General features: G+C 36.9%; 2 pseudogenes across 1 annotated transcript; one reads left to right on the top strand and one right to left on the bottom strand.

Moving 5' to 3' along the window:
- Positions 1-4886: 4886 nt before the first annotated feature.
- On the top strand, positions 4887-11225 carry LOC143635952 (F-box/FBD/LRR-repeat protein At1g13570-like; annotated as a pseudogene).
- A 1747-nt stretch (positions 11226-12972) lies between these two features.
- Positions 12973-17511, bottom strand: LOC143635991 (TMV resistance protein N-like; annotated as a pseudogene). Its single transcript, XR_013154167.1, has 4 exons — positions 16712-17511; positions 14401-15526; positions 13892-14315; positions 12973-13782 (listed from the first exon to the last, which is right to left on the bottom strand). The product of XR_013154167.1 is annotated as a TMV resistance protein N-like (transcript).
- Positions 17512-17680: the final 169 nt, after the last annotated feature.

Here is a 17680-nt window from a genome sequence, read left to right as displayed (position 1 = left end):
GCAACTCTGATTTATTTACAAAACAGGTACCAACTTGTGGTAACACACCTAGGCCCTGAGTCGGGGTGTGACATTATGACTCGCAAATATATGTGTCATAAAAAAGTCATGTTTCTAATAATTATAAGATTTATGACTCATTTTTTTGCGAGTCATTAAGCAGCAGTCATAAAATGTAAAAAACGAAGATTTATGACTCCTTTTTTTTGCGAGTCCTTAAACATTAGTCATAATAAAGAGTTAAATGTCATTTTAGTACTTGTGGTTTAGCCAACTACGCAACTTTAGTACCTATTCTTTATTTTAGGGTCACGAGCTGGCTTGAGGTTAACAATTGAAGCGTGGGCTCGCTTATTGGATTAGCTTTTAGGGTCGAACCCGAACTTGTTTAAGCTCGGCTTGACTAAGCCTTTTCACAAGTCTTATTTTATTTCAATAATGTTATATTTATGTCAAAATATTTATTATTTCATAAACTTACTTTAGTTTTTATAAGCTAGTAAATTATTATTTTTTATCTAGTAAATTATTATTTAATAAACATAATTCAAATTCATTCTCCAAAACTTTCAACTTCCCCCATAATCCCACCAACTCCTCTGCTAGTATTTGTCTCTCCACTTCTTCATTCTTGGTGCTGGATGGCGATGGAGTTGTCGGGTTTCGATTCCGACCACCGAACGGCGATGGTGTGTTAGTTCAGTGGCAGCCTCTGTATTACTGTATACTTCATCCAAAATCTGCTGTGACATTGCCGGGTTCTAATTCGGATCCCTCGGTAGTTGTGTTTGGTGATTATGTTTCGTCACCGTCGTCGGTTCGATTGAGCATCGACCCTCTCTTCTTCCGGCAGAAACACCAGGTATGGTTCTTAAATTACACCACCGAACATCATTCCATTCGATTATGTTGTTAGGGTATATGATAATTAGTAATTGAGGTTTTAACAACATGAATTGATTGAGGCTTTTAGGTGCTTTGTCCAGATCCTGCTTTTGTGTGTCTTGATTTTTGATTTGTTATATGCTTAGTTTAGTTCAGTGGCAGCCTCTGTATTACTGTATACTTCATCCAAAATCTGCTGTGACATTGCCGGGTTCTAATTCGGATCCCTCGGTAGTTGTGTTTGGTGATTATGTTTCGTCACCGTCGTCGGTTCGATTGAGCATCGACCCTCTCTTCTTCCGGCAGAAACACCAGGTATGGTTCTTAAATTACACCACCGAACATCATTCCATTCGATTATGTTGTTAGGGTATATGATAATTAGTAATTGAGGTTTTAACAACATGAATTGATTGAGGCTTTTAGGTGCTTTGTCCAGATCCTGCTTTTGTGTGTCTTGATTTTTGATTTGTTATATGCTTAGTTTAGTTTGGGGTTTTTCTTGGGCTAGGCTATGATGGTTCTGATCCATTGTATGTGTTTTGCAGCTGTATTTCAGGTTGGGTTTCTTTCATGTATGCAAACAATTGAATTTGAGGTGATTCATGCTCTCAACAAACCAATCCACGTCATCAATAGAAAAACCCCTTGCCATCTCTCCTCTGCAGATTCCCTTGTCAGCTTCCAATGTGGTGGTCATACCTTCTGTTCATAGCGATGAAAGTGGTGGTGGTGGTGATCAGCGGTAATAATCGCCATCTTTTCTTTCAGTTCTACTGCATTTCACTCACAATTTCGTTTTTTATGTTCAATTGTTACTAATTGAATTTTAGATTTTTACACCTAAATTATTTTACTTTGCTTCCCAAGTACTTTTTGTATCTTGAATTGAACGTGGATATGTTCATTTTTTAGGAGATGGCACTATGGCAGAGCCATGGAAAGATATTCCATATGTTGGTAATCAGATTTCAAAGGTTTGATCTTTAGCTATATTCATTTATCATTCATCAGCCGGATGATTATTTCTAATTTACAGATGTTTAATTTTATATAAATTTTGCTATCTATGGGATACACAATCAGAACTTTAAAAAATTGTTGATGCTTATGTAAGAATGTTGAGTTTTGTGTTTTTGATTTTTTTTAATAGGATTGGCATATATCTCTTTATATGTTGGCATATCTCTTTTTAATAGGACATTCAGGAACATAAATGAACAAACAAAACATGTATTAATGTTCGTTCGTTTCTTAAATAAACGAACATAAGCGAACTTCTCGAACATTTCATGAACGCTCGGTTCATTTAAAGGTATAAACTGAACACTTCAAGTTTTACTGTTTTTGGTGCCGTTGATGTTTCTGACACTTAATTTTTCTTTATTTTTGTTGTTGCATGTATTTATGAAGTAAGTCGATAGTATCCTAATGTAAAGCAACATGGCATTTAGCTACTTATAAAATGCTTTGGAATGGGAACCTCCTTTGCAAATACTAAAGTAAGGTACGCAAATATTTTAATGCTTAGCATAACCATTGATGTTAACTATTTTTCTCCTTTTATCTGGACACATGATGTTTACCTTTTATTACTAGACCTAACACTGATATGATTTGCAGGAAATGCTGAATGATGCTGTGAGACCTAAGACTTAGCAAAGTGTTATTTACATAAACACATTTTTGTTCAATATTGACAAGATTGTTCTTCATGTTGTGGTAGGGACAAGGATTCTCTCTTTGTTTTGTACAAGAGTGGGAGCAAAACATGTTTATGTTGTATGTACGCCATTCTCTCTTTTATATTTTTAACTGATTCGAATCATTACATGAACATACTGTTTGTTTAATTCTTTAAACAAAAGTCGTAGAAATGCACGTGTACTAATCTGCACGCGCGCTAATCTTATCTGCACGCACGCGCAGATCTGAACCGGACACACACATGCTGATCTGATTCGGGCGCGCGCGCTGTTCTGATCTGCACGCGGGCTGTTCTGATCAGCGCGCTGATTTGATGATCTGCGAGTTATCCAGATTCTGATTTTAACTGCACGTTATTGATCTGCACACGCGCGCGCTAATTTGATTGCGCGCGCTGAACTGGACGCAAATAAAAGAATACGACTAAAATAAAAGTATTTCTTTTCAACTTTGTAAAAATATGTTTCATATATGTGTGACTAAAGTGTGATTATTTCAACTTGAAGTCATAATAGTCAACTTGATTAGTGAGTTATGAGATAATGTTTTTAGTTATTAGGCTGCCTTCAGTTCAACGCACACAAAAACAAACTTGTATTATCATTCAATCATAATTTGTAACTTTGAATATGTTATTCTGTAGTGTCCAACTCAACCGGCAAGTATAGAGCGTGGAGATTATATCTTAAACTCATGAAGGAGATAGTTTGTGACGGACTTGACATACTCGTCAATAACAATGTAAGTGTAATTTACTCTTTTGATTATTGGTTTGTATTGGTTTGTTTTGATCGAATATGTTTTGACCCGACCAAGTTTGTAACCTTTTTATTTCTTCTTAGGTTGGTGGAGGCAAAGAGGTATACACAGATACAGATCATGATGCGGTTCGTGAAAAATGGTCGAGCTATGCGGTTCAGTTTGTTTTTCGAGAATGATTTCTTGTATTGACTAAACAAATATTTTTGTGTATCATTTTGATGTTGGATGTTTAATTAAGATATGAAATGAAAGGTTTATTTTGTATAATTGTGTCATTAATTTAAATATTAGTATGCAAAATAATAATAATAAAGTAGTAAAATAAAAAATATTTTAAATAATACCATGACTCGCAAATTTGCAAGTCGTAAATTGCAGTCATAAAAGCGTGTCATAAATGCGAGTCATAAAGCGTAAGTCATAAACGCGAGTCATGAAATGTGAGTCATAAATGCGAGTCATAAAATGTGAGTCATAAGTTATGACTCCCGAGTGCGAGTCATAATTGATTTATGACTGGGCTATCAATGACTCGCGTTTGCGAGTCATCTGTACCAATTTATGACTCGCAATGCGAGTCATTAAAAGCCTTTTTTCTAGTAGTGACACTATCATCGTCCTAAGATTATAATTTTTTATTGTATTCTCAGATTACATTTATATTTACTTTATTTTGAATTTATTTATAAAACCTTTTCGTTATTGGTATTTTGAATTTTATGGACTTATAAAATTATATTTTTTCAATCCGTGTTGTACACGGGTGCCTAACCCAGTATATATATATACACACTAGCTTGTTTTAGTCCTATAAAGTATAAACCCTAAAACAAAACAACTTCGTGGTGCTAGTATGGATTTCACACGTAAGATTCTATTTCACTATTTCATCATCCCCATATATCTGCTTAATTACTTTGGTTTTCATTGTTTGTTGTCAATGATCACCGGAACAAATTTTATGCACCGATTTGACTAATTATATTCAAAAGCACTAAATCTTATATATCAAGGCTTGGTTAACCGGAGACCAAGCCAAACCATTATTATTCTGATAGCTTTGGTTGAATTTATTATAATAGTTTATGAGATTCGTAAAAGATTACAGATTTACATTTAAGGTCAGCTTCTTGATCCATAGTTTCATCCATCAAACGTTATCAATAACTTAAACATCATGCATTTTTTATAAGTGACTTATGTGCTTTACTTTTGGTTATATATGTATTGCGAACTGCGATTAAAACCTAAGTCGCGAGCATGAATTGACCTGGACCATAACATTGAAAGTGAACAAGGTGAGACGCAGCCTCGATTATCTAAGAAGGGGTGGCTTAGCCCGTAACTAAGTAGGGTTTTTGAACTGTTTTCCTTATTATAAATTGATAGTTATTGTGATATTTGGTTTTGAGTTTAAATTGTGTGTGTTCGTTTATTCGTTTCGTGTTCTTGATCTTTGAAATTTACAGTTAAGAGAACCACATTACCCAAAAAATCACAAGTATCAAGTTTTTATTTTTTGATAACCATCCATTCTCTTATAAATAACTCAATTTATGTTTTCTTAAATCTAATGACAGATACTAATAAGAGGCTGGTAACTATCGGGAACTTGCCGGAGCATTTGACGAGCTCAGTTTTAGAGCGGCTCCCAATCCGAGATACTGTAAGGACAAGCATTCTGTCAAAAAAGTGGAGGTACAAATGGACCACAATAAGTGCAGTGGTTTTTGATGAGCAAATTTCCAAAACCTTGGCAACTAGCTATGGAGCTTTTGGTAGACATGGGCTTATAAGGGTCATAAACCATGTCTTGTTCCTTCAGAAGGGTCCTATCTCCAAATTTTATCTATATATACCGTACTTGCAACTTGATAGCTTCCAAGAAGTTGACCACTGGATATTATTCTTATCAACAAAACATGTAGAGGATTCACTCTTGTTAATTACTCAAATCTACGTTATCAACTTTCATTTTGCGTGTTCTCTTGTCTCGAGCTGCGAAACTTGGAACTTAACAATTTTATCTGGAAGCCACCAAGTCAGAATGAAGGGTTTCTCTATCTTGAAAGTCTCATTCTCAATAACATTGATTTCACTACCGAAGAAGGCATAGCTATGATCAACTTACCACAACTTATGACGTTGGTAATGCATTCGTGCACAAATGTATACAATCTTAAAATCAAGGCTACAAAATTGCGGATTTTGGTTGTCGAGAATTGCTCTGATGTCATGTTGCTTGAGTTGTTGCATGGCGAAAGTCTTGCTTCGGTTTGTATAATTCTCAACATATCCGAAAAAGACTTTGTAAGACTTAAAAGGATGAATCTTGCATTGATGCTTATTAGACAGTGATTATAGATTATAGTTCTATATATGTTAATGATTGTAAATTATCTCTTACTATTATTAGCTTGATATGGCTCTACATATAGAGTCCCCCTGTACAGAGATTAACATCATCAAAATACAATATACAGCTTTCATACCAAGATTAGTTTGGTATCAAAGCCAGGCTCCAACCCTAATTTCAGCCGCCTCTCTTGTTCCTCCTTTTTTTATTTTTATTTTTCTTTGGTTGGCCTCTGCTCTTCCCAATCGGTCCACAATGGCCATCATAGCCTTCACCACATTGGAGAAAACTAATCACAATTCTCATAAATTCGGGTTTAAACTTAGTCCTACCAATTATGGATATTGGAAAACAATGATCCATCCCTTCCTCATCACCAATAGTCTTTTTGGCTATATCGACGGATCTGTTTCTTGTCCATGTCCAACCATCACTGTCCACTCTTCTAACAAAGATCCAGCGCCGCCTGCAATACAACCAAATCCTGATTATTCTGCATGGATCTTAAATGATGCTCACGTCCGTATGCTGTTGCTTTCAACGATCTCGGAAGCATCGTTCCAGCATGTACAGGGTGATACCTCTCGTGACTTGTGGTTGTCCTTGGAACGTGCTTATTCACCACATACATCTTCACGAGAATACACCCTCAAAACTCAATTGCTCAAGATTGAGATGAAACCCGAAGAAACTTCTGCTGCCTATATTACTCGAGCACAAGAGTATTCAGATGCTTTAGCAAACATTGGTGAGCCTATGAAAGAAAAAGATGTCGTTATGCTAATTATTGTGGGTCTTAGGGAAGAATACAATTCGTTGAAATCTACCTTGATTGCAAGACACCCTCCTGTTGCTCTTTTGGAACTTCCTGGACTGATTACGACTACATGACAAAGAAGTCTGATCCCACAATTGCTGCTACTCAAGCCTTCATGGCTACCAGCAGCCGTGATTCAGCCTCTTCCACCGGATTCCAGCTTCCGCCTGAAACAGTACAATCTCTTCAACAGTTGATGACCAAATTAGGGTTTACCGTGCAACCTGCAAAACAGCCGAATCAGGCTTTTTATACCACTCGTGGACCAACCAACCGCAACCGTGGTTCCTCTAATCGACGTGGTCGTGGAAACTACAACAACAATCAATCTTACAACGCCAACCAATCCTACAACAACAACAATCAAAATAACCCAAACACTACAGGTAACAATTCCAGATTTGCTTGGGCAACTAATCAGAATACAATCTATGGTTCATGCAACAGGTGTGGCATTGCACACATTCCATCACTCTGTCCCAATCGTGCACCAAGACAGGCTCCACAAGCAAACTATGCTGACCAGCGTTCACAATCATCATCATGGTTGCCAGACACTGGTGCAAATAGTCACGTGGCACCCGATCTCAACGGCTTTGACAACTTTGAACCTTATAATGGTAAGGATACACTACTTGTTGGTAATGGCAAAGGTTTACCTATTCTTCATATTGCTTCTACCACATTTAATTCACCAAACAAAACCCTTTCTATTAAAAAAATTCTACATGTTCCACAAATCAAACTCCGTACAACGTTTTTGCGAAGACAATCATGTATTCTTTGAATTTCACTCTACCTTTTTTTTTTGTGAAGGATACGGCTACCCGAACTATCCTCCTCATGGGTCCAAGTAAGGACGGTCTCTACTCGTTTTGCTTGCCAAAGTTTCATCCAGTTTCCAATGTTGCCTTTTCCGCAGTTCGAGCTTCCCCAACAATTTGGCATCAAAGACTTGGACATCCCCACCCGGAGCTTTTACGGTCTATGATTTCCAAAAATTACCTTCCCGTTACAAATAAATATGTTTTTCCTTTTTGTAATTCGTGTCCTATGGGGAAGTCTTCAAAACTGCATTTATCTTCTTCTAATTATAAAAGTACACATGTCTTGGATTTGGTTTATTGTGATGTTTGGGGACCCGCTCCCGTTACTTCTTTTTATGGCCATCGTTATTTTCTACTTTGTGTTGATCATTATACCAGATACATGTGGCTATTTCCCATAAAACAAAAATCTGATGTCTTCGGAACCTTCAAACAATTCCATACAATGGCCGAACGACAATTTAAAACACAACTCAAGTCTGTCCAAACAGATTGGGGCGGGGAGTTTCGAAACCTATCCTCCTTTTTCACAACTCTTGGGATCTTACATCGTCTCTCTTGCCCTCATACAAGTGAACAAAACGGATTTGTTGAAAGACGCCACCGTCATATGGTGGAAACCGGTCTCACCCTCTTGGCACAATCTGGTGTTCCAATGCGTTTCTGGAACTTTGCCTTTGAGACCGCCACATACTTATAAACCACATGCCTTCTCGCACATCATCAAACATATCTCCCTTTGAGCATCTTTTTAACCGCAAACCTGATCTGTCCTTCTTACGTGTTTTTGGATGCCAATGTTTCCCTCACCTTCGCCCATACAAGCCACACAAGATGGATTTTCGCTCCCTACCTTGTATATTTTTAGGGTACAGCCTCTCTCACCACGGGTATATTTGCCTAGATCCTACTACTGACCGTATATATGTTGCTCGACATGTACGGTTTAATGAAGCACTTTTTCCTATTCTCCAGCCTTCCTCTTCAATTACTACACCCTCACCAGATCCATATTTTTCATCCTATCCAGCCCCTGCCCTACATGAACTATCCAGCCTATCAAATTTAAATACACCAGACGACCCATCACACATCCCTAAAAATAACTCAGCTAATTCATCTCCTTCATCCATGGCCCAACACACAACACCCACCAACATAGTTCCTGCCCCAGATGCAACAAGCCCAACACAAGATTTCCCCGTTCCTACCCAAACACCTACCACCACCGAACCTAACACCTCAGCTCCACCCAACACCCATCCAACCCCACCTCTACAGTACACCTATAGCCGTCGACAACCCACCCAACCCACAACCAATGACCAATTACCTACACATTCTAGCACCACCGAAAGCCAAACCCGTACACGTCCACCAAACCTTCGACCCAACCCAGAGCAACGTACTCCGTACAATGCTTCTGCCTTTCACGTTTCCACCGACTCACCTTCCACCGAACCCTCCACCTTTGCTATTGCCAACAAAAGTCCTCAATGGCGTGCTGCCATGACTGAGGAATTCAAAGCTTTAATGAGAAACGGTACATGGACTTTAGTACCACCTGTTCCTAATGCTAATGTTGTTGATTCTAAGTGGGTATACAGGTTGAAACGAGATGAACACGGAACTATAAAACGTTACAAAGCTCGTTTGGTAGCTAAAGGTTTTCACCAACAGCCGGGAATTGATTATCATGAGACGTTTAGTCCGGTTGTAAAATCTACCACTGTTCGTGTGGTACTGTCACTTGCTGTTGCAAGGCAATGGCCTTTACGCCAGCTAGATGTACAAAACGCTTTCTTACACGGTGACCTCCAAGAAACCGTTTATTTACGGCAACCACAAGGCTTCATTGATCCACAAAAGCCGAATCATCTGTGTATGCTCCATAAGTCCTTATATGGACTCAAACAAGCCCCACGAGCATGGTTTAATCGTCTTTCGGGGGTATTATTTCAGCTTGGATTTCACGGGTCCAAAACGGATCCCTCGTTGTTTATTTACTCTCACAATGGAAATTTACTATATATGCTCGTGTATGTGGATGATATTATCTTAACAGACAACAATCCCCGCCTCATTGATCACATCATTCAAAAGCTTAGCACTTCTTTTGCAATCCAAGACATGGGGCGACTTTCATATTTTTAGGCATTGAGGTGGTTTTCAAAGGTAATGATTTGCTTCTCTCCCAGAAGAAATACATATCTGACATTATTCATAAAGCTGGTCTATCTCAAACCAAACCAGTTGACTCTCCTATGACAACTAACTCAAATCTGGCTCTTGGTGATAGTCCTCCGTTTGAAAATCCTGTTAAGTTTAGGCAAACTGTTGGTGCATTACAATACTTGACCGTTTCGAGACCGGACATTACCTTTGCGGTTAACAAAGTGTGCCAGTTTATGCACTCCCCTACAGAACATCATTGGTCCGCAGTCAAAAGAATTCTCCGGTACCTTCAAGGAACTACTCATTTCGGTCTCCTGATTCAACAAAAATCAGCCCCTATCATCCACGCATACACGGATGCCTCCGGTCCATCTCTCATAGCCTTTTCTGATGCAGACTGGGTTGGTTGTCTCAATGACCGTCGGTCCACGGGGGGATTTGTTGTCTACCTTGGATCTAATCTCATCTCGTGGTGTGCTCGTAAACAACGTACTGTCTCTCGGTCATCTACAGAGTCTGAATACAAAGCTTTAGAAGACACGGTTCTTGAGTTAACATGGTTAGAGGCGCTTCTAAAGGAACTTCATGTATCTATGACATCAGTTTCTATTTTGTGGTGTGACAATCTTGGTGACACCAACCTTTCAGCTAATCCGGTTTTTCATGCTCGCACAAAACACGTAGAGATTGATTTTCATTATGTCAGGGAAAGAGTTGCTCGAAAACAGCTTTCGGTTCAGTTTATCAAGACAAATGATCAAATTGCAGATGTGTTCACAAAGCCTCTTTCGTCACAACGGTTCTTGCTTCTTAGATCCAAGCTACAGGTCGCTCCCCAGCCTTAGCTTGAGGGGGGATATTAGACAGTGATTATAGATTATAGTTCTATATATGTTAATGATTGTAAATTATCTCTTACTATTATTAGCTTGATATGGCTCTACATATAGAGTCCCCCTATACAGAGATTAACATCATCAAAATACAATATACAGCTTTCATACCAAGATTAGTTATGCTCGATAACATGCCTAAAGTTCAATCCTTTCATATTGATGGTAATTTTCTTAGGGTATGTCACAAAATTTTAATTTGGAATTTTACCTTCATACTTCACATATATTTAAGTTAGAATCTGACTTTCAACTCCTAGGTTTTTCATACATACTACAGAAATGCTAAAGTGATTTCGCATGCAAATAATAATAGTTTAAAGTGTATGAGGTTGCAAGATATTTCACTTGGTGATATGCATCATCTTCCTGGTGTTCTTTGTTGCTTCGAAGATCGCCGAATCTTGAAGAATTGCGTATAGTGAATACTCAGACGGTAAAGTTTATATTGCCCCTTTATGTTACAAGAGTTGGATGCTAAGCTAGTGTGGTGTGCATATATATTTTGTCCAGGAGAAGTTGGAATGGATTCAGGTGGAAACAGCATCAAATCATTTGGAATCACCTGACTGCTTGGACCAAACACATAATCAATTGCAAACTGTGGAACTATCATCTTTACAAGGATCAAGACGACAACTGCTTTTTATAAAGCTTTTACTTGCTCACTCCCCTTCTCTTGAGAAGTTTGTATTCAACCATCTAAAATTTTGAATGCTAATGGAAGGTTTAACATCGTTAAGGATGTTATGCGGTTCCCTAGAGCCTCATCGAAAGCGGAACTGATCTACTTGGACCCCTAGACATGTAAGAATGTTTAACTTCATCCTTAACACACATTTCCTAGTTACATTTGTTTCCGTTTTTATTCTCATTCTTTTGTTTAATATTCGTAAAATGGTTTATGGAAAGATTGAAATTATATTAAGAATTAAAGATATTCTGGAAACATGGTCGCTTGTTCTTGTAAACTAGATTACTATTATGAAATTCATATTAACATATAGTTACAATGGTTAAAAAAATGTCAAGAGACAAGTTCTCATTACTAGTTTCTGTGGCATAACTTTAGTTTTAGCTAGAATATAGACTGGTGGGGAGCAATCTGCACGAGGTAAAGGCCTATGCTTATTGCTAAAACTGATGTACTAACAACTTTTATTTAGTAATGTAAAAGACGACTTTTGACACGACGAAGTAACCTCATCTCACATCTTCTAAGAATCAACCAAATCATGCGGGATTCTATTATCGTGTTGTCCAAGAATTACAACTGGCATGTATCATGGAGCAGCGAACGACCTCCAAACATATTGTTTACCCAATCTTCTATCATGTCAAGCCTTCTGTTGTCAGGAAGCAACGAAATATATAGCTTTGGAGACACAACGGCAGAACATAAGAAAAGGATGGAGACGGAGTCAAATGCATAGAAACAAAATAAACTTGCTCAGAAGATTGAGAAATGGAAGACAGCCCTAACGGAAGTTGCACTAGCAATTTAACTTTATTAAAGCAAATTAGAAGCTTGTATGTGTAAAAACACACCCACACACTTTGAACGAGTTTTGACTTGTTCGTTAGATGTAGAAATGGGCAGGTCTACCATCGCGCGTCTACCGTCTACATGAAGTTTCATGTCTTATATCGGATAAGATCACACTATGTATCACAGGACAAGATAAGTGCATTGTGAATCTTACAGGTTTGAATTTAAATCTGGTAGGATAACAAATATTTATAACATAATCAAATTTCAACCTATAAATGTTGAAAATCAGACCCAAGAACACAAAATTTGATCTTAACCAAGATCGATTCTTTTCGTTTATTATAATTCTTGACGCACTTACAATAACCCTAGCACATCTATTTATACTAAAATAACCCACACTAATCCTTTTCAAACTAAACATAAACTTATCATACAAAAACTCAAAATTTTTAGACTAGATAAACTTGCAAATAAATCAAATAAACAAAAGAGATAATTCTAACGATCCAAACTAAAACACTTTCACTTAGTTCCCACCCCCACCCGACAGTGGTTGGTAGTGAAGGTGGCAGTTGTGAGTGTGCCAATGGCCGTGGCAATGGATATGGATTGAGGTGCAGTAGTGGTTATTTAATTGTAGGTCTCCTAATACCGGATCTTACATAACGAATGGATTTGTTCATGATAAACGATCGAGACGGGTACAGTGAAATCAAACTATCGAACAAATAATATAAAGATCGATAACATGGATAGTGAATGATTCCGTAATCGGTAATAAAACACGAGATACCCTCGGGTGATTGATTACATTATAGAAAACACACACTATAAAAGAAATACATGCTTCCTATTTATAGCTAAACATAGTGACCAAACATTCTAGAAGCTTTCTTCTCGTTGAAGCTAAGTGTGTGCATCGAAACTCTTGTCTCAAATCCGGATTACACGCCAACTTAAATCCATTGATTAAACAAAATATTTATTGAATGAGTTTCGCCACATTGATATCGAGTCACAATTTTTGGCTTACATTAATGTTTGGGGGAGAGGCACTAATTATATACAATATCGTTGGTTTCTGGCCAACGTGCGTAGTACCCCTTTACTATGTTATGAATAATGAAACCACCCAAAAAGAACTTGTAAGCATCCTCTGAAAACTCGACATCAGGTGGAGCTGATGTTTTTGGATGATATGCTACTTCCTCCAGTGAGTCGCAATATAATATATCCAAAACCTCCAACTGGATTGGAGTACACAAGACGGTTTTCAGGCTACGACATCCCTGGAAAGAGAGCAACCTCAGACTAGAAAGGCTTCTCACACAATCAGGCATGGAATCAATTGGATTTTCATCTAAATACAAGCGCCTCAACTTTGGAAGGGTACTAAACTCCATTGGAAAAGATTCATTATACAAATTACAATTTTTAAGAGACAACTCCACTAGTGATCTTGGTAAAGAACTTACAGAGAACTTGAAACTTCTTGGTACCATGATATTAGAGGGAAAAAACACAGGAGACTTCTTGTTAATATTGTCAGAGATTAGAACTTGAAGTGATCCGATATCCTTCATTTCAACGGGATATTCACAGAGATTTGAACAACCACTAGTTAGAAGTTGTGTAAGGTTCCTTAACTTTCCTATGCTTCTCGGAAGTGCTTTCAGCTTACTACATTCACTCAGATCAAGGAATTCAAGTTTTTGACAACAAGTGCCAATTGACTCACAGACCTCGACTAGACTTGTACATCTTGCGAGTGTCAACCTTTCAAGTAGAGGGAGCCAAGAGAAGTGACCCACTCTAACTAGCTCATGACAACTACTGAGATTAAGAAACTTCAGTGACCCGAGTGGCTGTTAATTAATTAATAATAAATAAATTAAGATGCATGTTAGTGTTGCGAATATACTTAACCATGAGTTATTGAACAAAATAAGTAGAATTAAGCGTGAGATTTAATACCTTGGGGTTCTTCCAAAGCTGTTGAAGTTTGCTATTAGGCATGTCAAGAGCTACCATATTATCCATTTGTAAGTCTGTAGGTATGTAACTCAAAGGGAATCCATGCATGCATAACCATCTTAAGCCATGAGGAAAATTCTTGTAGGATCCACCGAGTTGTACATAGTTCAGTTTGAGTATCCTAAAGTTACGCATTTCACTTAAAGCAAGTATCTCAAACTCGCCTTTTGTGTTACGGTATGATGCACGCATTCCTGAAACCCAACCAAAGAACCACCAAAGAAGTGAGAGTAGCAGTATGTGAACCCAATTGAATGATGAATGTTGATCCAAACTTTTCCATATTGTAACTCCCAGGTGCTTTCGATGTCTCAGTCTCAAATGTTCTCATGTCAAGGGCCAGTGCTTTAATTTTTGTAGTTGCCTGATAAATTACATATGGTTAAAGATGTTGTCTAATTACATAATACAAATTAATCATAGTGCACATAATAGTTACACTTCATTACCTGTTTATTTAGCAACACATCCAAACATTCCTCATGATGCCATAACACGCTACGCTTTGATGGCTCTTTAGCTGATTCTTGGCGGACTAAATCTCTCCCCATGTCTTGAAGAAGTTGATGCATCATAAATTGATCACGATTATCAATACTGAGAAGGCATCTATTGATGAGAACCTTGATCCCAGATGATCTGCATATACCACAAGCTTTTAATATGTCTTCGGTAAACTTTCTATCTTCTCCGACGAATAAATAGGCGATGTGTTTGAACAAGTCTCTGTCCTTTTCAGACGGTAAAGTGTCGAAACCTATTCTCAGGACTTCTATAATACCATGAATAATTTCTTTCCCTAGTGATTCCAAGATGTCATCCCATGTAGCGTCTTCACTACATAAACAACTGCCCAAAACTTTAAGAGCCAATGGATGCCCTTGGCAATATTGTACAACCTTCATTGCCTTCTCTTTGTCATGTTCAGTATTTAGTTCATTGCATCCAAAGGCATGCCAACTTAAAAGCTGCAGTGATTCCTCTTCATATAAGCCTGTAAGGTAAAGCTTCTCATGCTTTGGTGGAACTTGTTTATCAAACAACCTACATTTTTCTGTTAACAATCCGTTCTTAGATGTTATGATGACTTTGCTCTGCGGATGAAGGCCTTTTGTCCCAATTAACACATCCAACTGCTCGGACGCATTTATACCATCAAGAACAAGAAGAGTTCCGTTCCTTAAAAGTGCGTTCTCAATCTTCAAAGTGCCCTCATCAAGATTTTTTATGTCCTTCCAACTTCTCACTCGAATATCTTTAAGGAGTTGTTTTTGTAAATCAAGCAATCCGTTTGGTGGTGTGCACCTCCTTTCGATATCTTCAAGAAAGCAGCTTCTTTCAAACGTTTGATAGTGCGACTGAAAGACATAGTTCGCTAAATGTGTCTTTCCAATTCCAGCCATTCCCCATATTGTGAGAATTTCAATGCTTTGTTGAGATATGTCTTTCAATAATGAACTGATAAATCGAATTGTAGACTCCTTTCCAATTATATGTGGCAATTTACTTCTTTTTTGTAGATCTAATATGCTACTTATCTCTTTAACAATTCCTTCGATAAGTATCGTCTCTCGCCTGGAAACCGATTCCAATTACAACAAGTAAAATAGCATATAGATAAAATAAGCTTATCATGAGTTGTTTTCATCTTTTGTTTATTTGTAATTGGATATCTTAAAATCACAATTTGAATATGAAAAAGCATCTTCCCAGGCTCTTTGATTCTCGAAAAAAAAAACTTTTTAAAACTATGCACTAAATCTGAGTCAAAAGTAAAATCAATCCAATATCTTAGAGCAAACTAGTAGGAAGAAACTGTATAATGTTGGTAATTCCGGACTGTGTTCACCGTTGATGAATATGAAAGGACCTAAGTTGACAAGTTGGTTAGTTTTCTAATTGTAATATGATTACTATGGTAATGTCTCGGTCAACTTTATATAATAGTAACAGACTTTCACCATTGCACCAATTAGGTTACTGAAACTTATCTGTTTCAGTTATGTTATTCGCAAACTTTTTTTTGTCTCAATTAGGTTACCCACAAAATTTTTTTGTCTCATTTATATCACTCAAGTTTCACCTATGTACTAATTATACGATTTTTTATTATTTAGGTAGATAATTATGCTGACGTGACATATATTTCATTTAAAAATATTGTAAACGGTGATGTGGACCGATGATATGGAATTTAAAATTAGTGATATGGATTTTATTAATTAAAGAAATTGATAAATTAAAAAAACATGTTTTTTTTAATTATTAAAATATAAAGAAATTACGTTTGTTTGTTTTCTCGAAAAGCACTATATTGCAATGTTGTTATTACTCCTATTAGAAATACTTTTTTTATTAGAATATTTTTAGTTTTTATATTTCACACACTAATTAACATTTTATTATTTAAGCTTAAATGTATAGTTAAAATTCTAAAAAAATACATTAAATTCATTTAACATTAATTTAGTCAACTGATATAATAATTAGCCGTTCAAAAAAATGATATAATAATTCAAAAAGATAACAACTGAAACAAAATAAATAAATATTTGTGAGTAACCTAATTAAGACAAAAAAAAAAGTTTATGAGTAACCTAATTAAAACATATAAAGTTAGAGTAATCTAATTGATACAATTGTTAAAGTTTGTTACTATTTTATGAAGGTTTCCCGATTATAAATATAGGGCTGAGTTACAAGGAGTTTTTTCTTGTAATAATAAAGTGTTTGATCTATCATGTGACATCGTATAATTACCTGCCATTTGCTTCTTCTCCTTTTAAATCAGCAACTTGTGTAAGTGCTTTCTCCCACTGCTTTATCTCCTGACCCCATTGACTTCTTCTCTCTTCATTTGGCTCCCCCTCCATCCTATGTTTATGCTTTGCCATGGCCTCTCCAAAGCTGTTCCGTTGCTTCCTGACATCCGAAGGCTTGACATGATAGAAAACGGGCAAAACAATATGACTGGAGGTCCTCCGTTGCTCCATGATGAGTGCTAGTTCGTCAAGGCACCAAGTGGAAGACGCGTAATCCTTTGACAACACGATAATAGAGGCCCTAGATGATTTGATCGCACTCTCCAATTCCGGTTTTAAAAGGTCTCCTATCTGAATTTCATCATCGTCGAAAAACGTTTCTATGGTGGCTTCCCGCAGTGCTTTGAGGAGATGATCAGTGAAACTATAACGAGTATCCTCGCCTCTAAAACTTAAGAATACATCGTAATCATGGGTAGATGAAGATTGTTCAGTAAGCTCAGTAACAACAACCATGGTGGGAAATGAAAATGGAGTGTATGAAGCAAATTTGAATTGGCTTGTAATAATAATAATGAAGCAAATGTTTGGTTATTATTAGATGATATATACATGAGATAAAGTTGGCTGTCGCGTCAAAAGTCGTCTTTGATTAATTTCTTAGAAAGTTATCAAGACTACATGTATATATACAACACCCCTTTAAATTCCATTTATATTATATATATTGCCTTTAAAGTTAATCCATCATTTTTAACAATGGTCGTAAAAGTTACGCCTAGATGTCGATTAGTCGCTAGTCGATACGTGACTGACTAGATGCCGATTGATCGTTGTTTGGTCAAAATCGGGTAAAATTGAAAGATTTATATATAAAATTTGGTATGTATATGTTATATGTATAGTTGGAAATTACACAAAAATTTCAATCTTATTAATCTCGATTAATTACTAGTCCCTACCTCAC

This window comes from Bidens hawaiensis, unplaced genomic scaffold (genome assembly GCF_021521415.1).
Source record: "Bidens hawaiensis isolate Kalapana, Puna unplaced genomic scaffold, B.hawaiensis_p1.1 tig00007743_1, whole genome shotgun sequence".
NCBI classification, from domain to species: Eukaryota; Viridiplantae; Streptophyta; class Magnoliopsida; order Asterales; family Asteraceae; genus Bidens; species Bidens hawaiensis.
Note: the sequence above shows the minus strand (reverse complement) of the source record. Positions and strands in the feature narration are given on the sequence as shown.